Source organism: Ursus americanus, chromosome 10, assembly GCF_024610735.1.
Source record: "Ursus americanus isolate L20-20 chromosome 10, mUrsAme1.1.p, whole genome shotgun sequence".
In the NCBI taxonomy this organism is placed as follows: Eukaryota; Metazoa; Chordata; class Mammalia; order Carnivora; family Ursidae; genus Ursus; species Ursus americanus.
The window spans coordinates 17875210-17899402 of record NC_142136.1 but is presented as its reverse complement, the minus strand read 5'-3'; the positions used below and the strand labels follow the sequence as shown (position 1 = coordinate 17899402).

General features: G+C 35.3%; 1 protein-coding gene across 1 annotated transcript in view; it reads left to right on the top strand.

Moving 5' to 3' along the window:
* Positions 1-24193, top strand: part of GPC5 (glypican 5) — a 653116-nt gene that overhangs the window by 394390 nt on the left and 234533 nt on the right. The window lies entirely within an intron of this gene.

Genomic DNA, 24193 nt, shown 5'->3' with positions numbered 1-24193 from the left:
TCTCAAAAACCAAAGGTGAATAAAAACATTTGAAAGTAACTAGATAAAAAGGATGCATTACATACTGGGTAATAATCACTATTTTTCTTCAGAAACAATATAAGATAAAAGATAACAGAAAGATATTTTTCAAGTATTGTAAGAGAAATTATACCTGTCTACTTAGAATTCTATAACCAGTAAAACATAGCTAAATAAGTGGAGAAAAATACCATGTCTATGGATTACACAGTCAATATTGTTAAGATGTCAATTCTCCCCCAAAGTAATGTATGGATTCAGTGCAATGTCAATCAAACTTTCAACAGCTTATTTTATAAAAATGAGAAATTGATTCAAAAATCTATATGGAAATATAAAGGGTATAGAATAACTAAAACAATATTGAGAATGATGTCTGTAATTCAAAATAAAGCTACAGTGTTCACGACAGTACACAACTGGCATGAGAATAGATAAATAGGTTGCTGAAACAAAAGAGTATGGTCAACTAATTTGTGACAAAGTTGCCAAAGCAACTCAATTGGTAAAGGAAAGCATGGTCAACAAAGAGTTTTAAAACAGTGTTCAACTGAACGTATTATCTGTGTGTGTCACACCATACACAAAAATCAGTTCCCGATAGATCATACTTAAACGCAAAATCTGTAATTCATGGTTTTTCAAAATAGATATTCAGACATGTAGGTGATGATGGATAGACACACACACACTAACGCACATTTTCTTGCTTTGTTGAGAATACTTAGGAGCATTATCACATCAATAGCAATTTTATACCTATTGCCCAGATTCTAGTTTTTAAATATCATTCTCTAATAAAAGTAACCAGGGTTCCTTGAAGAAAGGCAGGGTTCCAGTATCTGAGCAGGGAAATTACAAGATGTGTCTAGAATGTCCTGTCCTAGAAAGCAAAGAATTTCTCAAAGAATGATCAAGACAGACATGTGAAAAGCACCCGGCATCTAGATGGAAGAGGCTCTCAATGGATAAATCTCATACAATTTGAGTATCAGAAACAAATAGGGATGATAAAAGATCAACTCCTTTGGATAAAATGGAAATCCATGAGTTCAAACTGATAAAAATGAATAAATAAATGGATGAATATATGAATAAATGGAAGGGAAAGACCTGTTCTTTTTTTGCAATAGAATACCAACAAATAAATGTAGAAGAAATGGAGATTAGAAAGTCACTGTTGTCGTTATCACAGTAATAATTGGTTCTGCCAATAATTATCAATTTGTGCTACAACTAACAAGTTAAATTGATGAGGAGCATCATACTGACATAGTATCAAAGTGTCTATTCATAACAGAAGTAACAGATATGAATTTTGCAATGGATAGGTCTAGTATACAGCACCTCAATCATAAATGTTATTATCATCAGTATTGGGATAAACTGACTTCATGTGCTTCCTGATTTGATACCTGAAAGAACACATATTACTTCTTCGGTATTCTGACCAAAAGGATATAAATTGACTCTAGTCATGACAAAACTACAGTTAATCTCAACCTGAAGGGGATTCTGCCAAAGGAATGAGCTGTATGCCCTTCAAACTTTTTTTTTGAGTGTAGTTGACACACTGCGTTACACATTAGTTTCGGCTATACGACGTAGTCAGCAACTCTCTGGGTAATGCTGTGCTCACCACAACTGTAGTATCTGTCACCGTGCAATGCTATTACAATACCTTTGGCTATATTCCCTATGCTGTACCCCTCTTTAAAAATTTTAAGGGGAAAAAGGACAAAGAAAAGCTGAGAAACAGTTTCCAGATTAAAGTGGACAAAAGAGATAACAGCAAATAAATGCAGGATCCTGGATTCGATCCTGGACTGGGGAAAAAGAAAAGGTATACAGGACATTACTGGGAAAGAATTATACCAATGTTAAATTTTCTGATTTTCTTGAATCACTGTTGTGTGGTTAAATAAGAGAATTCCTTTGTTCTTAGGAAACACACACCAACGGGCATATGTGTGGGAGGAAGAGAACGAGAATGAGAAATCAAATGGCAAAAAATGTAAATAATCAGTGAATCTTCTTAAAATCATCTTCAAGTTTTTCAAATGATTTTTTTGCAAATTTGCTATAAATTTGAAATAATATAAAAATAGTTTAAAAATAAAAATGCACATCTAACTTTTTATATTACTATTTACATCATATTGGTTCTGTTGCTCTGAAGAATCCTATTAATCCCCAAATTTAAATATATGTAAACTTACCTATTTAGAAAATCAAAATTATATAACATTCATTAAATGGAGAAAATTAGCTAAGCTGCATGATGACAGAGGTAATGAAAGACTTTGATCATGAATGTTTTAGAGCTACAACTTCCCAGTGCCTCAAGCACACCATGTACTAACGTCTTAACCTTCTGTGATTATACAGCTTTGCAGTTTCTTTAAAGAGTAAAACAAATGTATTGGCAGTGGTGGTGGAACGGGGAGGGAGGGAAGCCAGATGGAAGAAAATACTAATTACTAAGAATGTATTTATTTATTTATTTATTTATTTATTTATTTATTTATTTATTTATTTTTTAAAGATTTTATTTATTTATTCGACAGGATAGAGACAGCCAGGTAGAGAGGGAACACAAGCAGGGGGAGTGGGAGAGGAAGAAGCAGGCTCATAGCGGAGGAGCCTGATGTGGGGCTCGATCCCAGAACGCCGCGATCACGCCCTGAGCTGAAGGCAGACACTTAACTGCTGTGCCACCCAGGCGCCCCTAAGAATGTATTTGAATATTGAATGTTACTGTGTGCACATTAGAAAAATATTGATAGCAAATACTCTTTTAATGCATTTAGAAAATATTGCATAGGGAGTGATATTATTATATAGGAGGTTGACATCATTGTTGACATCGATGTAATGATATAGGAGGTTGATATTATCATGCCAGTATCCAAATAGTTGTTTCTCAGGAAATCACAACATTTTATACCGTTGACCTCTATTCCTTTTCATTTAAATGTTTCTGTTTTCGTTCCCTACTGTTTTACATTAAATTTTTTAAAGACATTATTTATTTATTTGAGAAAGACAGAATGAGAGAGAGCGTGAGGGGGGAAGGGTCAGAGGGAGAAGCAAACTCCCTGCTTGATCCTGGGACTCCAGGATCATGACCTGAGCCAAAGGCAGATGCTTAACCAACTGAGGCACCCAGGTGCCCCTGTGTTACATTCAATCTATGAACACTTTGTTCATCAGTAGGATGGTATCTTTTCTTGTTCTGTTTCTGAAACAGGGACATATATTTAGTTTTGGTTCCACCACAGATTTACTTTTGGCTGTATACACAAAAATACCTATTCCTCCAAAAATACAGCCTTTCATATTACTACTAACTGGTTTCAATTATAAATAAATACTGAGCAATTGACAGATTAGTTCCTTTTTATTATAGCAATTACATTTATAAAAACATGGCTGCTCTTTAATCATTAATGTATTTTATAACACAAATGCTAATTTAATCATAAGATAGCTTTTAATGCTCTTTTAATACCACCCAAGATGTATCTTGAAGTTTGTTTTATGTTTATAAAAGGACTCCTTTGTGTTTATAGTTGCCACAATATTTACATTCACATTCTTTAGAATCCTTAGTTTGATGCCAAGTGATAGATTTTTACTGACTAGAACAAAATATTCGTATTCAAAGCATCTTATTTACTATCTAAAATATTTTTATTCTCAAAAAAAAAAAAAAGGAATCTGTTTCCATAATATATGCCCGTTAGACTTCTTGGTTTTCTGAAATAATTTGGCAAATATTTTGCCAAGTTGAATAGTTTGCAGGTTTTGAATAATTGAAGGTTTTAAAAATTCTTATATCAGAAATTAAAACAATATATGATAATTTGACACTTGAAATAAAATACATCTATTTCTCTTATTCCTGGGGCAAATTGAAAATTTTATAAACTGTTTGATCTGCCACAAATTTCTGAGAGATTAAATGACTGTCTAACTTACTATTTATTAGAAACCTATTTTAAGAGGACCTTGTCAAGATCCCATTCTACAGGAAAGCAAAATTAACCAAAAACTTTTGGTCTGGTTGCCTTTCCCGTGCGAGACTCAGTTTATGGTTCTCTTATTGGGAATCAGGAAAGTTATTCCCTGAATGACAGTATGGGTCAAGATCACCTTTATGCTTGTTAGAGAAGATGCCTATCCAGAGACCTTTAGCTTAATGACCCAGCTTCTCCTGCGTAAGTTACAGTCTGGGACCACGGCAGGAACTTTTGAAGCTTCATTAGCCTTTTGGGCCACGGGGGAAACATTAAATTAACAAAAAAGGAAAGAAACAAAATCTCAAGTCAGTGATCCCAAAGAGACCTAGCCAACAAAGTCCGCTGGCTTTCCAGCATTCCTTAGCTGTGGAATTCCACATTGAGTTGTGTTTGGTAAATTTTGTGCAACTTCTGCTGTCATTTAATTTTGCACCTAAGTCTGCTAAACAATATTCCATATTAATAACTTCTGTGTGGCTAGACGATTATTATGCCACACTCACTGCACTCTGAGATAGAATCACCTTTGCTGCGAAGTAGAAGCTGGCTCTAATAAGATGAGCAGGCAGTCAGAGATTATGAGTCTGAATCTCAAGAGAGAAATGAGAGACGAAACTATGAATTTGGATGTCATGGTGGTAGGTGAAAAAATGACATGGACGAGGTCACCCTGGGAGAGTGTTTAGAATCAGAAATCCAGAGAGCTGAAGATATGACCTCTGAATCACCAGAGCAGAACAGCAGGAGACAGAGGAGATGAACCTGGGAGAATAATGTGCTGAAACTAATAGAGGACACATTCAACAGTGAAGTGACAATGGAGCAGAGAGGCCAATTATCAGACACACTTAAGAGTGTAGTTTCGTCTTGGCAATTAGAAGATCAGTGGATGCCCTCAAAGAGAAACATTTCAACGAACTGTGGATCAAACTGGATTGTCATGAACTGATGGATAAATAAGACTTTTATTTTGTACATTTTTATAAAGAACAGTTTTAGGTTCACAGCAAAATGAAGAGGAAGGTAGAGAGATTTCCCATATATCCCCCACTCTCCATAGGCATAGCCATCCCTGTTACCAACATCCCCCACCAAAGTGGTACATTTATATAATGGATGAGGCTACATTGACACATCAGAATCGCCCAAAGTCAGCAGTTTACCATCGGTTCCGTCTTGTTGTTGTACATTCTCTGGATTTGGACAAATGTATAATGACATCAATCCATCATTACAGGATCATACACAATGGTTTCACTGCCCTAAAAATTCTCTGTGCTCTGTGTACTCATCCCTTCCACTCCCAAGCCCCCCAACCTCTGGCAACCACTGATCTTTTTACTGTCTCCATGCTTTTTTTTCTTTTTTAAGCTTTTCCAGAATATTCTATAGCTGTAATCATACAGTATGTAGTCTTCAGATTCTTTCACTTAGTAGTATGCATTTTAGTTTCTTCCATGTGCTTTCATGGCTAGATAGCTCATTTCTCCTTACCACTGAATGATATTCCATTGCTTGTATGTGCCCCCGTTTATTTATCCATTCACCTGCTGAAGGATGTCTTGGTTGTTTCCGAGTTTGGGCAGTTATGAATAAAGCTGCTATACACACTCTCGTACAGGTTTTTTGTGTGAACATGTTTTCAACTTCTTTGGGTAAATACCCAAGGAGGGCAATTGCTAGATCTTATGATAAGGATATGTTTAGTTTTGTGAGAAACTGCCAAACTGTCTACCAATGTGGTTGAACCATTATTGCACTCCAATCAGCAACACATTAGTGTTCCCGTTTGCTCCACATCCTAGCCAGCATTTAGCATTATCAGTGTTCCAGGTTTGGGCCATTCTCACAGGTGTGTAGTGGTGATAAAGAGGAGTTTAACAAATAACTCTGGTTATAGTCTGGTGGATTTTTATTTTAAGAATTATTCTGTGAAGGAAAAGAGAAGGGAGGGTAAGTAGGGTTAGATTCATCTAGTACACAATGGGAATGCCTGTCCTTGTCAAAATTTTAACTTCCAAAGTTTGGGGATTAATAACAATGGGAAATGTGGTAGAGAGCCACTGCCCAAGCTTTCCTTAAGGCCCCCTGCCATTCCAGCTGCCCTGAACACTCCACAAGAACCCAGTCACTGCCCCAGGATCCAATAACAAAAAGGAGTTCTTAGTTTAATGGGAACCTCAGGACCTCATTTAGGCTCTTGTATGATTCATGGCATACTCTTGATTTGCAGCCTCCTTGGGGAGCTTCCCGAGTGTAATCTGGTCTCTGTACATAGAGGATAGAGACTGAAGAAAGAGGCAGACACTCCGGAGTGGTAGGTGGCAGTTTAATAAGCAGCGAACTTACCCATGAAGCTTGTCTTGAGCACCCTTAGGGAGATTTCCACATCCACGCACCAGAATCTTAAATGTTTATGTAGAAGCCTTAACTGGGTTCAGTCACGTACTCAGTTCAGATGGTCTCGCCAACACGTTTCTATATCAAGGCTGTGTCCTTGGAGCAACTTCTGAGAGTAGGGAAGGCAAGCAGAACCTAGACTCAAGAACGAGGACGGGGGTAGAGAGCCTCCAACTGCCCGGGTCCAGCTGGCAGTCGCTGACTTCTTGATAACCTCTTCCAAGTAAATCAATTTAATAACATGCCAGAAGGGGTAAATTAGGTCAATGGAGGCTGTGGGGTTTTTTTTTGTTTGTTTTTTTTTTAAGACATATTTATGCGTATTTATAGATAGAAGGAAAGGATTGGGTAGAGATGTAAATGTTGAAATCCAGAAGAAATGGGGTGGGAGAAGAAGCCAGGGTACACAAAAGTAGACATCAGCTTTGGGTGGAGAGGAGACAGCTATTTCTCTGGAATGGAGGAAAAGAGTGGGAATGAATATGGACAATTGTTAGAGTGGTAGGTAGGAAGATGAAAAATTTCCTAGTTGAGCCTGCATTTTTTTCTGTAAATGAGGAGACATTGTCATCATCATGAGTCAGGAAGCTCGAGAAGCATGGTAGACATTTTCTATCAGTAATGTGGGCCACCTGCTGTTTACCCAGACCTCCTATCATTGAATAGATTTCAAGCTAGGGATAAAGTATACTGGTATGTGTTTTATTCCCTTAATTTTTAAAAATGCATCTCAAGAGCAGTCATACTAATAGCAAAAAATATAATATTCCATCATGTTTCCCATGCTTCTATATACATATATACTCATAAAATTGTTATAAGTGTTAATATTTATGAAAATATGGTTATTCTACATATTGTCCATATTAAACTCTAATTTTTCTCACTCATCATCATGTACTGGTCTTTCCAGTGGCTGATGTGTGAAAACATCCCACTTGTATTTTTTAGTAATTGCATAGCATTCAATAATATGCTTTTGCCAAATTATTCAGTCATTTCCCTCTAAATGCACATTAATTTAACTTAATTATATTTGCCCCTACAAACAATGTGCAATGAATAACAATACACATCTTTGTATACATACACTGGAATTTTTATAGAGATTGCTCAGATTTTTATATTTACATTTATATTGCTTGGACTTTTGATGTTTTAATACGTTATTTTCCAAAGGGTTCTAGCAATTTTCACCCCCCACTGGCAATCCACAAAAACCCATTTTTTGCATCCATATCAGCTCTGAACATTATTACTTTCTGGCTGCTCTGGGGTGAAAAGGCAGAACTGTGGGGACATTACTTCCTTTTTGTTTACATATGATTGAAGATTAATAGAAATTTCTTAAATATTATCAAGTGATTTTTTTTTTTTGAAAGAGTTTCCTGACTAAAGAGAAAATAAGCTGGTTCAAGCAATCCTTCATCTTTCATGTACTGATTGGGGAGGACAATCTAGTTTTTCTGTTTAGAAAGTGAGGTATATACTTTAGTCTATTTTGCTGTTTGGGCTGAAATTAGAGCTTCAGAAATGTATGGATACACAATTATTTCAACCCATAGTTTGGGAATCTGTACCAAAATCGCCTATGTTTTGTTCCCTAGAGACTTAAAAATTCTGCCAGTTTATTATCCCTGCCTATTACAGTGTATTAGGAGAGAGAATGAGAATCATAAGTCATCAGAAATCATCAAGAAGGTCTCAGAATTTGCTGAAACAAGTTACACACAACTCGGTGATAATGGATGACGTCTAATTTAGAAGTGATGGCAACCAAGGTCTGGAACTTGCTTTCTAATTTCTTTCCTTCTAGATACTTCTTTCCTTATATGCAACCAATAGTGAATTATTAATAATTCCTGAGATCTGCCATGCACATACATGTCTGTCTGCAATAATTCAAGCCATTTTATTGAATTAGTATTCCTTTCTGCCATCTCTGCCTATGGAAGTCATATTCACCTGACAGAACTCAGCTCAATGGCACCTCTTTCCTGAAGTGTTTCTCAATTTTTAAAATGTATTCTTGCTCTTATCATTTAGATACTATATTTTGTATTACCACTATAACTACCCATCGCCATCTGCCTTACTAGATTTTAGGAGTTCTGAGATCAGAAAGTGTGTTTTACTCATCTTTCTATTTAGCAATCATTTGTATTATTTGACGTCTAACTCAATGCATCGCACATAGAAGATACTCAATAACAGTTGAAAGAGTGAAAGTCTGTGTGGATGATGGAGCAGGCTAGGTAAACTAGGTTAGGGGAGGTGCAGCTGTCAGTGTCCACCGCTGGTTATAAATCCTGGGAAAACTGTATTAAGAGCTTCAAGATACAATGAAGCTTGCAGTGGGTCAGAACACCCTTTCGAAAAACCTTCTGAGAATAAAACAGACCTGTAGATGGTAGAAACAAAACGTGAGACAAAATGTGGGAAACTGACCTTGTTGGTTCTCCTCCCCGGAAAGTTAATCACATTTGACCATGTGACTTCTTATTTCAAGTACATTTTCTATTTACAACATCCCATATATTCAGGTGGACGAATTTTACTTAATTTTTATAATTTCTATGTTAGTCACACAATGATTTAATAAATTCTTATTTTTGTGCCTTTTAAAAGCATATTTAGATGCGTTTAAATGTTGACTAATATTAAGTATCAATTTAAGTGTTAATTAACTGTAAAGTATTAATTTTTAAGAGTTGGCATGTATTTCTGAATTAAAAGTAAATACTACATTGGTTGAAAAAATTTCCACTGGTAACAGCATGATGTGGGTCCAGAGAACTGTGCCTCATTTTTAATGCTCTGGTAGTACAACTCTCTTTTATAAATTCTTTCATGTCATAACTATAGATAAATCCCTGAGAACCAGAAAAAATGTGATCATAATATTTTGAATTGATTATTATCTACTACTTCTGGAATTGTAAAATATATGTATTTTTTATTTTTTAAAGAAGTGTGAAAGCTAGTCTCTCCACGGATGCTAATACATACAGAACAATCCATATATGAATTCTGAAGGAGCCTGGAGGGAAGAGCTTTTTCACATAGACAGATGAATTAGGATACTTAGCTGACAGGGTCATCACTACATTTCTTATCGGAAAAATGGATTTCTACTGCAGGGCTGGAAAATATTAAAAAATCCTCAAGTAGGCTGTAGCATTCAATGAATCATGTCATAAATTGAATGGGAAGAGAATCTGAGCATGTCTTGCGGAATATGGAGTGAGAAGGGAGCCTGCAACATCAGGCATGCAAGATAAAGAAAAATACCTTATGCCAGCAAAGAGAGCTTTTGGGCTTGAGGTAGAAAATTGAATGGTTACATTTAAGTGAGTACTTCAGTAGCTTTTACATAAAAAATTCATCTGTTTTTCAAAGTAATATACTGTGCTAAATGCTGTGTATATCATCTAAATTATTTTGCCCTACTTAAAGATTATGGATAGAAATTCTATCACTGTAGAAGTAGTCAGCTTTAACCAGGTGGCCAATGCGTAATACTAATGGTATTTACTCTTTGCAGAAATAATGTAAAAAGCATTGAACATATGCTAGTAATTTAGAGTAGCTTAGAAAACCAAATGGAGGAAGGAAGGATGGATGGATGGATGGATGGATGGATGGATGGATGGGAGAGAGGGAGGGAGGAAGGAAGGAAGGGAGGAAGGAAGGAAAGAAGGAAGGAGGGAAGGAGGAAGGAAGGAAAGGAGGAAGGAAAAAAAGAGTGGGTTGTCTCAAGTAGAATAAACATAAGTACAATGGACAATTGATTTCAATGACTTTTTGAACACATGGGCAAACTGAGGTTCTATTTTATTTGTCAAGTTGCACTCGCTTTCTTTTGGGGATATTCTAGTGTCCACTGGACTTAGTGATTCATACTCTTTACAGTGCAATAGAAGTTTCAGTTTGTGCTAGGGAAAATAAACCATTTTGAAGCAATAGTTTGAACTTTGATTCCATCCTTTCACTCTGTGTGAACATGTCCTTAGTTGTAGTGCAAGAATTTTGACACTTTGATTTTTGTACATACTATGCATCTTTAAGCCTTCAAGAATCAGATCACGTTCTAATATTCAAACAGTGTTTCTTCTCTAGTTTGGAAATATTTGGGCTTAAAGAAAAGGCACTTGAACATATTTAGAAATAAGGAATTCGTTTAACGTTTACCTGGTTGATGGTATAGAGGAAATAAGGAGGAAGTAAAGGGAGGAAGAATCGAACATTTTATTTCAAAATACTATTATTTAAAAATATTTTATTTTTATTTAAACATTCCGTGATTTACAGTATATCACTACCAATAGTGAATGCTGGTTGTTTGTTATTGTTGTTTTTGTTGCTGTTTTTTGTTTGTTTGTTTGTTTTTTAAGAAAACTCATAGGTTGCGGTACCTGGGTGGCTCGGTTGGTTAAGTATCCAACTCTTGATTTCAGCTCAGGACATCATCTGGGCGTTTGGCTCTGTGCTCAGCAGGGTGTCTGCTTGAGAGTCTTTCTCTCTCTCTGCCCCTCCCTTCCTCTCTCTCCCTCTCTAATAAAAGAAAAGAAATACAAGGCAATTATGACTCGTGAGAATATTTATTTCATATTCTCAATGACAACCTATATTTTAATTTTATTCATGTTGTTCAAGATTTTCAAAGTATCTGAGCTGAGGTTAATATGAAAATTGATGATATATTGATGAGATTTAAAATTCTACTTACGTTCAGGATGCATTTTGATTCATTTTATTATCTGGATAAATGAACTCCTCCTATGACTTTCACATGAAAGTAGATTACTATAATATGAATGGCATCATCTTGTGTCAATGAATGCTTTTATATTACTAGCCATGTTATTTTGTTTGAAAGTATTTCAGTGACTGTTTTACTTTGTCCCTTTTTTCATTTCATATTTTTAAGGTCTTACTTGAATAGGAAACATAAATTCACTATAGCCATGATTGTTGATCGACTGTGTAGTTCATAATTTTAATATTGAATTCCAACATTTATTGAGCAGCTATTCTGTGTAAAGCCCTGTGCTACAACAGAAGAAACATAAAGAGTAACTATTAGTCATCCTCATCTTTCTGAGTATTTATAGTCAACGTGCTAGGAAGGATAAATATAGACACAGAACCACAAATATGCCAAAATGTCCAACTGTAATAATATATAAAAATTTATGATGGACTCATGAGGGAGGGAGAATGCATTGGCTCAAATAATACATAAAAGGTGAGTCATTGCAATTTAGCCATGTAAGGAGTCAAATAGGGTGTTGTGTCAAGGAGCAGGGACATTACAGGAAGAGGGAGGAATATGAAAACATCCACTGAAATATGTGGATATGTCATGTGTTTTTGGAATGGCAAACAGATTGGTATTGGAGGACCATCAGGTTTTTTGATGAAAGTTGGCAGAAAATGGGATGAAGTAGTATTTTTCTTCAACTTGTAATGATCTTTGGATATTGTTTTAAAGCAAATGGGGAAATTACTTATAAAAACAAAATGGGGAGCTCTGCAAAGTTTTTTTTTAATAATACTTTTTATTATATTATGTTAGTCACCATACAGTACATCCCAAGTTTTTGATGTAAAGTTGCATGATTCATTACTTGCATATAACACTCAGTGCACCCTGCAATATGTGCCCTCCTTAATACCCATCACCAGCCTATCCCATTCCCCCACCCCCCGCCCCTCTGAAGCCCTCAGTTTGTTTTTCAGAGTCCATAGTCTCTCATGGTTCATTTCCCCTTCTGTTTACCCCCCCTTTCTTCTTCCCTTTCTTCTCCTACCGATCTTCCTACTTCTTATATTCCATAAATGAGTGAAACCACATGATAATTTTCTTATTTCACTTAGCATTATCTCCTCCAGTCCCATCCATGTTGCAGCAAATGTTGAGAAATCATTCTTTTTGGTGGCTGAGTAATATTCCATTGTATATATGGACCACATCTTCTTAATCCAGTCATCTGTTGAAGGGCATCTTGGCTCCTTCCACGACTTAGCTATTGTGGACAATGCTGCTATGAACATTGGGGTGCATATGGCCCTTCTCTTCACTATGTCTGTATCTCTGCAAAGTTCTTAAACAGGGAAGTGATGGTTATAGCACATTTTTAGAAAAACAGCTGTTGTGGCTGTATGGATCACAAGTGGCTGGCCCAGCATACTGAAGGAAGAGAGTTACTTCTGATGTTATCAGGAAATCATGGAGGAGGAGAGGGCAACAAACTCAGATGGAGTCTAGCTTCAGCCTGATTCCAGAAGGAGCTCTAGAGTATGAATTGCACCAGAGTCTAGAGGCACATGGCTTGGGCTATTTTAGCTCTGCATTAGTCAGTCATTGGCTGTGGGAGTACACTGTGAAGTAGCCAGTCACCATAACTGTGAACCTCCAGGAAGGAAGCTTCCTTCAGCCAAGGGCATTCGCCCAGTAAAGAACATCTGTATGACTCTTAGCGGCCAACAACATAGCAGCTGGGGGACGACTTTGGCCCACTGGCTTGGTCAGTGGCATTTGGTGTGCTGTATGCAATGTCCTCTATAGTCTTTAACAGAGCTGTCTCGTTTGAATTGTGGATACGGACACTAGCTTGCAGTGGTCTGAAGAGTGAAACCAAGGAGACACAGAGAAGAAGGGAAATTTTTTAGGTGTAAGATTTGGTAACTTCTGAGAGACCTGGAGTAAAATAGGGAGAAAAGGAATACTCTCACTATGGCTGATTTCAAGCTACCAATGTGACCTCAGCTGGTTTGCAAGAGTCCTGAAAATATAACAATCACCTCGGCTTTGGAATAACCTTTGATTGCTGTGTAAATTTTCAAATTAACTTTAGTGAGAAAAGAATCAATGATACATTTCTTGAAGCCCCTGACTCTAATATTGAAAAAAGGTTGTAATCATCTCTGGGGAATTTTGAAGAACACCGGATTCACTCGTGAATTCAAACCCAATATAAGGTTATTATTTCAGGGTGGCTCTGACAATTAATATACAGTGATAATCTACACAAAAGAATGTTAGTAATAAATGCATGGATACTATTTTTATGATACAACAATATCTTTAATGTTGGATGTCGTGATACTTTTATGTTTGTTTCTTTGTTTTAAATACAGTGAAGTTCATTTATTTATTGAGTTCTATCTAGCATCACATCTCAACACAAAAGTCTTAGATATTTTTAAACTGTGAAAATTGGTAAGAGTTTGAATTTAGTTATTTAATCTTAATGAGCAAATACAATTTTGCCTTAACCAAAGGAGTGTTTCTTACTCTTCTGCAATCCTGTTCTACCTGCAAGACTTTATGAAGAGAGGAATCATTCCTTCAACAGACTAAGAGTAATACTATTAACATGGCTGAGTGCTTTTCTTGTATTTTTTAACTTAATTTTATAATAACCCTTTATGGGTATATTGTTCTCTCTAAGAGATAAAACTCAAGATTTTTCACTTCCTAGATGCATGATTTAAAAGGAGTTATTTAAATTCTCTAAGCTTCTGTTTTTTCAGTAGTAAACTGGAGTTACTACCCACTTAATAAGGGTTTATTGGATGATGGTTAAAATTAGATCAGGGTTAATAATACCCTAACTGGAGTTTTGATCATCGCCACTCATACCCATCCCCATTATGTTTCCCTATTGGCTGAAAGAAGCATAGTGGAGCGGAAAATCTATGCACAATTAAATGGGCATGTGGGAAACTGTTTCTTTCTTCTACACAGAAAGATTTGTGTATTTGCATTACATGAAAAGTACACATATGGCTGCAAGAAACTTTACATCCCTTCACCTCTCTTCTGACATGTACACATAATTTACTAAATCATCTAAGCAAACCACATTCTACTATATCATCAGATTAATTTCACAACCTCTCAAAATAATTTATAAACCCAAATTGCATGTTTTATGTTGAAGAATAAACACTATTATACCATCTTTGTAATGTACTAAATGCTAGTTTCACCTCATTCTCCCAGTGCAACAATTTTGAGTTGTACATAAAAGTTTTATTGAAAGTTTACTCTTTTACTAGTCATGGGTTTAGTAAATTAGCATTTCCTTGGAATAGGTGTAAACATGTAAACTGAAAGTGATGTTCACATAACTTTGGGGTAAGTGAAGCAGCTTGAGGACATGTAGATCTTTGGTGAAGTGCAAAGTCACAGAGAGAAGTGAGGACTTGCATGCTTAATTTTCCCTGTCCATTGACCTTTGAGTGGCTCTTTACCAAAGACAAAATGGAGGAGGGCCCTACACATAATTTCTAAATACTGTATACCCCTGCAAGTGTAATCAACTCTTCTTTCTCCTGCAAGCCCTATCACATTTCCTTTCATCAGATTGGTCAGTCTCATCTCAAATGCTCTAAACAAAGTTTTGGAAGTTGTCTAAGATGAGATAAAGGTTCTCCATCTTTATGGGAATCAAGGAGGTTTTGAGAAAATGGATAATATTAATGGGAAAATGTATATATCCTGAAATTAGAGAAATTGTTGGAAGACAAAGTTCAAAGAAGAGGATATATTCTTCATAATAATTTTGTGCAATTGAAATAGATAGGGGAAAGTATGATTGACAGTTAGAAATGTAATTACTGGGGCGCCTGAGTGGCTCAGTACATTAAGTGTCCGACTCTTGACTGGGGCTCAGGTCATGATCTCAGGATTGTGAGATCAAGCCCCGTGTCAGGCTCCAGGCTCAGTGCTCAGTGCGGAGTCTGCTTGAGATTCTTTCCCTCTCCCTTTCCCCTCCCCTACTCCCATGTGTGTGCACCCAAGTAAATAAATCTAAAAAAAAAAAGAGAGAGAGAGAGAGAGAGAGAAATGCAATTACTGTTAAGTAGCAACTCTAAAAACAGATTCCATTTCTGGTGCTAAACAGGTTTCTATATATACATTTATTATATACACACACACACACACACGCTTAGATTAGGTCATTGCCTTTACTGCAAGTATGTCATAGCACATTGAAAAAAAAAGCTCTATTTAAAGAGAAACTGCATACAAATAGGATTTCCTTTCAGCTGTTGAGAGTTATTAGTTAGTTAATTATTCAGAGGGAAAAAGTGATCATTTTCCATAAGATTTGAAGTAATTCTGCTTTGGTTCCAAATTTCAAAGTGAAGAAGAAGTTAGTAATGTCAAAAAATAATGAAAAAAAGTCCCTGGTTAAATAAATATTTTAGTAAATATAATGGGAAGAAGTTAAGAGAGTATTTAGATATAATTTTGTAGTTTAAAAAACTTTCTCTTAGTCTTGTTGTTAGTATAATTGGAAATTAGATCTCCTGGTTTAGTTATTTCTGAGGTTATTTTTTAAAGAAAAATATGTGCTGGCAAAAAGGTTTAACTCATTTTATTTTCAAAATAAATATCTGTTTATGACCATAAGTCTGATTTTATAATAAAACCAGTTACTCTTTATAGAATAAACATAGTAGTAGAAAATATGGTCTTTGGTGCTATACTCTTTCCATGACTTTGAAGATCATGTTCTAGTTGAACAAAATACTTTTCATATTTAGGTATTGAAGTAGCTTTCTATAGTAGTAGTAGTAACAGCAGTGTATTGTAGCATGGTGTAGTATTATAGCATAGTGTAGTATTATAGTATAGTGTAGCATTGTAGCATAGTGTAATATTGTAGCATAGTGTAGTATTGTAGCATAGGAGTAGTATTATAGCATAGTGTAGTATTATAGTATAGTGTAGCATTGTAGCATAGTGTAGGATCGTAGCGTAGTGTAATATTGTAGCATAGTGTAGTATTGTAGCATAGTGTAGTATTGTAGCATAGTGTAGTATTATAGTATAGTGTAGCATTGTAGCATAGTGTAATATTGTAGCATAGTGTAGTATTGTAGCATAGGAGTAGTATTGTAGCATAGTGTAGTATTATAGTATAGTGTAGCATTGTAGCATAGTGTAATATTGTAGCATAGTGTAGTATTGTAGCATAGGAGTAGTATTGTAGCATAGTGTAGTATTATAGTATAGGAGTGGTACTGTAGCATAGTAGTACTAACAGTTGCTGTTATGCATCTTACTTCATGAATTGTATGTGGATAGTGAAGAAATCAGTTCCCATTGAGGGAATAGGCTGCTTCTTTTCAGTTCTAAACTTTTCCTATAAGAATCATGATTATTTATTGAAACAATTTTGATACCAAGTATTTGAATTCCGGTTTTTATCTGAATGTCAATTTTATCTTGCGTTTACTATCACCTTGAGAAAGTAATTAGTTTTATCTCATTAAGGAGGAAGCACAATACTTTAGTGAGGCTTCTCAGTTTGTTTGCTGGATGAACCTGGCAAGAAGTTATTTACTATTTTAGTTGAAAGAACATTTATTGGATGTTCTTGTATGTCACAAACAATGGTAGAAAATGAAATGAAATGGAATGAAAACTGTGGGTGGGCTTATCCCTGTCTTTGGGAGCCTTTAAAAGGGGGGGGGGATAAAGTAAATGCATTGAGAGACAAACACATTTAGAGATATGCCAGAGGTGACTTGCCTAACAAGGAAGGCTTCCTGGAGGAGGCTGTATCTAACAAGAATGGGGTAAGAGGAAATGGGAGTGAAGGAGAAAGAGAAAGAAGGGGACAAGGAAGAGGATAGAGAAGAGAGTGTATGGGAGTGTCCCACTTGTCTCATACATGAAGTATATCTGCTGATGACTAAAGTAGGAAAATACAATATTTGAACTAATCTCTTAAGCCATAGTAGTAAAGATTTCCAGTAGGCGTCTTCTACAGAGATTTCCAAAGATTGATTCATTAAGAGTTCTTGTAATTGAGTTCATGTACTAGCAAGTAGATTGTTATGCAAATAACTGACAAGATATTGTAACAGTAGCCTTCTATAATGAGTCACTTTAAGGAAAGCAATCTAGATATTCCTAAAAATATATTTTTATGCAGTATGACTATTTTCAAAGCTGAATCATATTCACTTATGGTTATTTTATTTATTGTCTTAAGCCAGTAATGCTTGACTGGGATGCTGTTTTTAGAGATGCTCTGTAAAAATGAGCTTTGGTTTATTAAAAGAAAGAAGTCAACTCCTCTTAGCTTCTCTTGCTTACTGTGAAACTCTGGCATCTCTCCCTTCCCCCATGTGCTGCACGCCTCGGTGTGATGATGCACACTTTGCTCCTGTTGGGTTTCCACATTCATGCCTGTTTCACAACCATGCAACTTTCAGCATCCTGCCACCTGGCCTTTCAGTAGGATGACATGACATATATTCCTACACTCAGTGTTTTTGTGTTTGACTTTCCAAACACTGCCCTGTGGAGACACCATCTCCCCTGATGACACTGTTTTAAACAGGGGAATGAATGAATTTAAAATCCATTGTCAATGAACAGCATGTGGTTTAATAGCCCTGGGGACACTTGCATATGATATAAACATATATATATATATATATATTATACATATGTGTATATATATATATACACATATGTATAATATATATGCATGCAATATATATATATATTGCATGCATATATACATAAAAGGATAAATGGCATATGATAGGATTTGGCATAGATATATACCTTCCAGTGTTTTCATATCTATGCCAAATTCTATGTTCAAACAATTTTTTTGAGCCTTAATAAATAAAATGATGAAAGCTTCTGTATTCTGTTTGAATCATTGGAGGGGGATCTGAAGCATTGCTTGCTTACCTGCCTAGCTGCCCTCTAACAATACCCCTGAGTATAGCATAGTTTGAAATTTACTGCCTTTAGTCAAAGAAACAAAATATCATTTTCTAATAGAATTTTAGGCATCTTCAATGGGTTACTGAAACTAATAGCTTTTCATGGAAAGCAAACTCCAAAAATCACACAATCCATAAAAATCTTTTATGTTTAATATCAGCTGTGGTACATTATGATGCATATATCAAGATGAGAGTGATTGTTCTTATTTAATTGTTTCTGAAATAAACACATGATGGTGTCATATGTTCATGGTATATTAGAGCTGAAAGGAACAAAGAAATCAAGTAATTCATACCTTCAGTTTAAAGATGAGGAAAGTAAAGGACACAATTTAAAAAGCATTGTTCAATTCAAGGTCCAACAGAGTAAGGTCTAAGGTGAGTCAGGAATTTAGATTTCTTTATTCTCTCTTCCAGTATACCAAACTGGGCACTTAATCATATGTTGTTATTGCTGGAACTTGTATCTTACAACAGAGGTTTTTCATCAATATTTGTTTGAAAGTTACATGCTAATATTTTGTTTGCATATCATATTTAAAGATGAACCATATGCTATGAATATCATTAATGTCATTAAACCACAAAGCCATCACTGCATCTCTAACTTCTGTGCTCTTAGTTGAATCTGCCTTAACACTACAGAACAACCAGGGACAGTTTTACCCCTTAGGCGACAGTCTTCAATGTCTGGAGCCATTTTTGGTTGTCATAACAAAAAAGATTTTAGCCCAAAATGTCAATAATGTCAAGGTTGATAAGCCCACTGTAGGGAATTTGATGTTGCCCTCTGTAATGTGTAAATGTAATGAATGACACGTTTCCTATACTAGTTAAAAAGAAGCCTGATCTTCCCTATCAGACTGGATTTAAAACTTTAGGTGTATCCCTAGATTATAGTATTTCATATTTTTGTGGAAAGTTCCAAATGTTTTCATCTTTATTTTATAGAATTCGATCCTCTTCCCTTTTGTTCTAAGGTTTTTGGTTTTGGGTTTTTTTTGTTGTTGTTATTGGTCCTCACAAGAACACCAAAGTTTTATCTTTTTGACTTTTCGAGTTCTATTTGTCAGCTGTATCTCTAGATACACAGAAGAATCTGACTGTTGTATTTTAGATGGGGTTCCATCATAGACCTACACTAGAAGAAAGTTCTGTTTCTGTTTTTTTATCTTGTATTTATTTGGCTATTCTTATTAATGATTTACAACTTCATGTAATGATTAATAATTCTATTTTGTACATTGAAGAGATATTTTTTGGGACCAGAGAATACTAGCTAGATACTTACGTACCCTTTTGGAGCCTAGGTTTGTGGAGAATATACATAAATCCGCTTATAAACAAAATATGATATGGTAATGAACGTGGCAGGTCTTATAAATCCACATAATATATATAATACAGGCTTCAGCGATCAGGGCAACGATATTTGAGCTGAGACCTGATGAATGAAGTGGGGGGGAAAGTATTGTTTTTATAGAAAGAATGATATGTTTAAACACTTAAGACATGGGACACCGTCAGTGCCCCACAGGATTTATTTATTTATTTATTTTTAAAAAGATTTTATTTATTTATTGGACAGAGACAGCCAGCGAGAGAGGGAGCACAAGCAGGGGGAGTGGGAGAGGAAGAAGCAGGCTCCTAGCGGAGGAGCCTGATGTGGGGCTCGATCTCAGAACGCCGGGATCACGCCCTGAGCCGAAGGCAGAGGCTTAATGACTGCACCACCCAGGCGCCCCATCCCCACAGGATTTAAAGTAGCTCTATGACATAATGTAAAGCTTGGAAGAGCTTCATTTAATATATATATTCATTCATTAACAAACACTTATTGAATGCCTACCTTAAGACTGGCACTGTTCTAGGCATCAGAAGAATAGCACTGCAAAAAACAACTGAAACCTCTGGCCTCACGTAGCTTCCATTGTAGTGCGTTGGGTTAGTGTATTATTTATGGATATAGGTTGCTTTTCATTCCCATGTTTCCCCCTTGTGTATAGTCAAAGACATGAGTGCAAAATGAGTGTATCAGTTTACTGAGCAATGCATTGAGTGACGTTAATGGAATATATTTATAAAATCATAAGAATAATGTTTAGTAGAGAAACATGAGAAGTTTATCCAAGAAATTTTGATACCCAGTTCCTAATTACTCGAGCTGCCCTTTGGGATTTCTTTTTCTCTGGCAATATAAGGCTCGTTGTGGATGACACTTTCCCCTGGGAGAGGTTTTCTTCCCTTTCCCATTATAAAGTATGATAGTTGATTTGGCAGATCAGTCTATCAACAGCACTTTCGGAAGGATTGCTTTCTGAAGCAGCAAAGAAATCAAGGCACTACTTAGAAACGTGAGTCCCTGCCCTCATACTAAGACCCGTTAAGCCTACACTGGCCCTGCCTCATGGAGAGATTTACAGCAGCTTCCATTGGGGTAAATATGACTAAAAAATTGAAAACGATTAGTTAGTAGTGTTCTGAAAAACTACATTCATAGGAAATTTAAGGAATTTCTAGAAATACAGTCAAGCAATTGTCTGCATCGTTTTTTATAACACCTCTAAATGATGGATGCTTTCCAACAACAACATTCATGAAGCCAACTTTGAAATATTTAACTTAAAAAGATTTTATAATTCTTTGTAACCATATTTCAGATGTCTTGATTTCAGCTTAGTCATGTTAGAATAAAAAATAAAGTCATTCAAGAAACTAATACTAGAGATAGCGGTTTCGAGGTCATAACATTTTATTGGATACAATCAGAAAATGTGGTGTGGTTGGCAAAGCCTACATTGGGTTTTGAAATTACTCTGCTACCAGTGTGTTCCAATCAATGAGAACCTTTCAGCCATGAACTTTTATTGATTTGTATTCCTCAGAGTAACATAAATAGCTTTCCTTAAGTCTTCCAATTTCACTATCGTTATTTTATTTCTGAAATCTCTGCTGTTAGAAGGTTTATTTATGCAGTTCCTCTTTTGCTTTCCACCTCCTTCATGGCTTGAGCTAAGAGTGGGTACCAGTGTTCTATATCAAGTGTATGTGTGTGTGGGGGGGGGAAGGTTACACTATGATGAATTAAATTATTCTAACAAAAGTGACGTTATACTATGAATAGATTAATCAGAACAATACACCTAGCTTTTGAAAAACAAAGTTACTGAAAATTTCAAGCAAAAAAGGCAAAAAGAGCAAGTACGCTCACGTCAATTTGTACTAAGAATTAAATTTATTCTAATAAAGACCTGGAATATTTCAACCTCTTCTTTTCACTGTTAAAAATATATGTGAAATCTGGGCGCCTGGGTGGCTCAGTAGGTTAGTGTCTGCCTTCAGCTCAGGTCATGATCACAGGGTCCTGGGATCGAGTCCCTCACTGGGCTCCCTGCTCATAGGATAGCCTGCTTCTCCCTCTGCCTCTCCCCCTCCACTTGTTCTCTCTCTTTCTCTGTCTTGCCAAAATAAATAAAATACTTTAAAAAAAAGAACTAAAAAAATACATGTGAAATCTAACCTTATATCTATACTGTTGATAGGTGTACTTTTAAAATTTGTGGAAAAGTTTAGTTTCTAAACCATATAATGGTCAAAGTAGGAATTCAGTACTTGCCAAGGCATACTTGCTTCTTCTCTACTCTGTAAGATGTTAACTATTTTACATTGCCTAGAAATGTGAATAGATGTATTAAATACTAGTGCACATTGCACATTAAAAGAGTAAATTGAAATATTTATCTTGATATTCTTAAAAATCCATTTTATTTTATTATCTTCTTTTTAAATTGAAAGTCTAAATTTCAGAAAATATGATAGTAAAAATTGATAAGGAAGACTGATAATAAATGCTTGACAGACTTCATCTTCCATAAGGTGAATTTTAACATGATTTTCTAACCGGTTTCTAGTAACCATGGAAGAAAGCCAAAAAAAAAAAAAATGCAGTGTCAAACTTCATTAACTTTTCAGTTCTTAGCATTATAGTCTTGTATCTAAGCCATGAAATGTTGCTTAATCTTCCTTAAAAATATCTGTAAGATGTGTACTTTCCCACTAACCATTACAATCATGGCAATCTATATTCAAACATGCATATAAAATCAGTCACTCTTTCCTGATAAAATAGAGTTAAGGAAAATTAGTCCTAATGGAATAAAGACTGCTTACTTTGTACTAATCACGGTACTTTTTACTGTGAAATAATAGCAACATTCTAAATTAGATATATGAATAAGAATCAAAATTGGCAGTAATTCCTAATAATGTAAAATTAACATGTAGAATCAAATCTTTCATTAGTGCAACGAAAGCAGTTATTACTAGGACATAGGAAAGGAAAGCATGATTGTTCTTCCTTATATAAATCTCACATTGAGTGGTGTTCTGAAATACCTTAACTCTGAAGACATAAAATAAATTCTGTTGCTTTTAAATCTCTGATACATGTGTGAAGTACTCTTCAGATGTGCTTTCCTTGATGATCAGTTTAGCTACTGATAGTAGTTTTTTATCTGTATTTGAACGTTTTTCTTAGTCTTGCTAAGTTTTAACAATTTTATGGATCTTTTCAAGAGAACAACTTTTCATTTTGTATTTTCTAGTATTTGTTTTCAATTTCATTTATTTCATCCATTAGCTGTATTACTTTATTTTTTCCACTTTTTAAATTTAATTTGCTTATAATTCTTTTATTCTTTAACTGATTTCTAAGCCTATCTGTGTTTTTCCATTTAAGCACTTAAAGTGATCAAACTGTTCTCTCAACTCAAATTTAACTCTCCCCCACAAATGATATTTTCATCAATTTGTATTATTTTTAAAATTTTTATATGTATTTTATGAACTATGAGACACTTATTAAAAAGTATTTTTGTCTAATTTTCAAGTATTTTGGGGGGTTAGTTTTAGGTATCTTTGATGGCATTAATTTCAAATTAAGTTCTACTCTGGTCAAAGAATGTACTATATAAGATCTAAAACTTGAGATTTATTGAAACTTAGTGTTTGGCCCAGCATATGGCCTGTCATGGTTAACTTTTTAAAAATTGTGGCAAAATGCACACAACATGAAACTGACTAGCTCAGCCATTTTTAAGTGTGTAGTTCAGTGGTATTGAGTACATCCATTTCGTTGTGCAACCATCACCACCATCCATCTTCTGACTCGTCATCTCACAAAACCGAAACTTTGTAAACCACTAAATAATAACTTTCCATCATCCCCTCCACTCAGCCTTTGGCAATCACCAATTTCTTTTTCAATTTGCCTCTTTCCTCCCCATGCCCCCAGCCTCCAATAATCACCATTCTACTCTCTGTTACATGAGTTCTGTGTGTGTGTGTGTGTGTGTGTGTGTGTGTGTGTGTGTGTGTGTGTGATGTAAGTGAGATCATGACGCAATCTTTGTCGCTCTGTGTCTGGCTTATTTCACTTCACAGTGTTTTCCCCATTCATTCATGTCGTCACAAATGTCAGGATTTCCTCATTTTTTAAAAAAATAGAATAATATCGCATTGTGTGTATATACCACATGTCTTTAACCATTTATTCATTGACAGACATTTAAGTTGTTTTCATATTGGCTAGTGTGAATAATGCTGCAGTGAACATGGGTGTGCAGATATCTCTTCAAGAGCCAGATTTCACTTCCTTTGGTTATGTACTCAGAAATGTATTGGACCACATTGTAGCTCTGTTTTAAATTTTTTAGGAAAGTCCATTCTATTTTTTATAATGGCTGTAACTATTTATATTCCCCAAAACAGTGCATGACTTCCTTTTCCTCCACATCCTTGCTACTAGTTCTTTTTCTTTCTTTCTTTCTCTCTCTCTCTCTTTCTTTCTTTCTTTCTTTCTTTCTTTCTTTCTTTCTTTCTCTTTTATTTTTAAATAATAGGCATTCTAACAGGTGTGAGGTGATATCTCATTGTGGTTTCGATTTATATTTTTCTGATGATTAGAAAGGCTGAGCACTTTT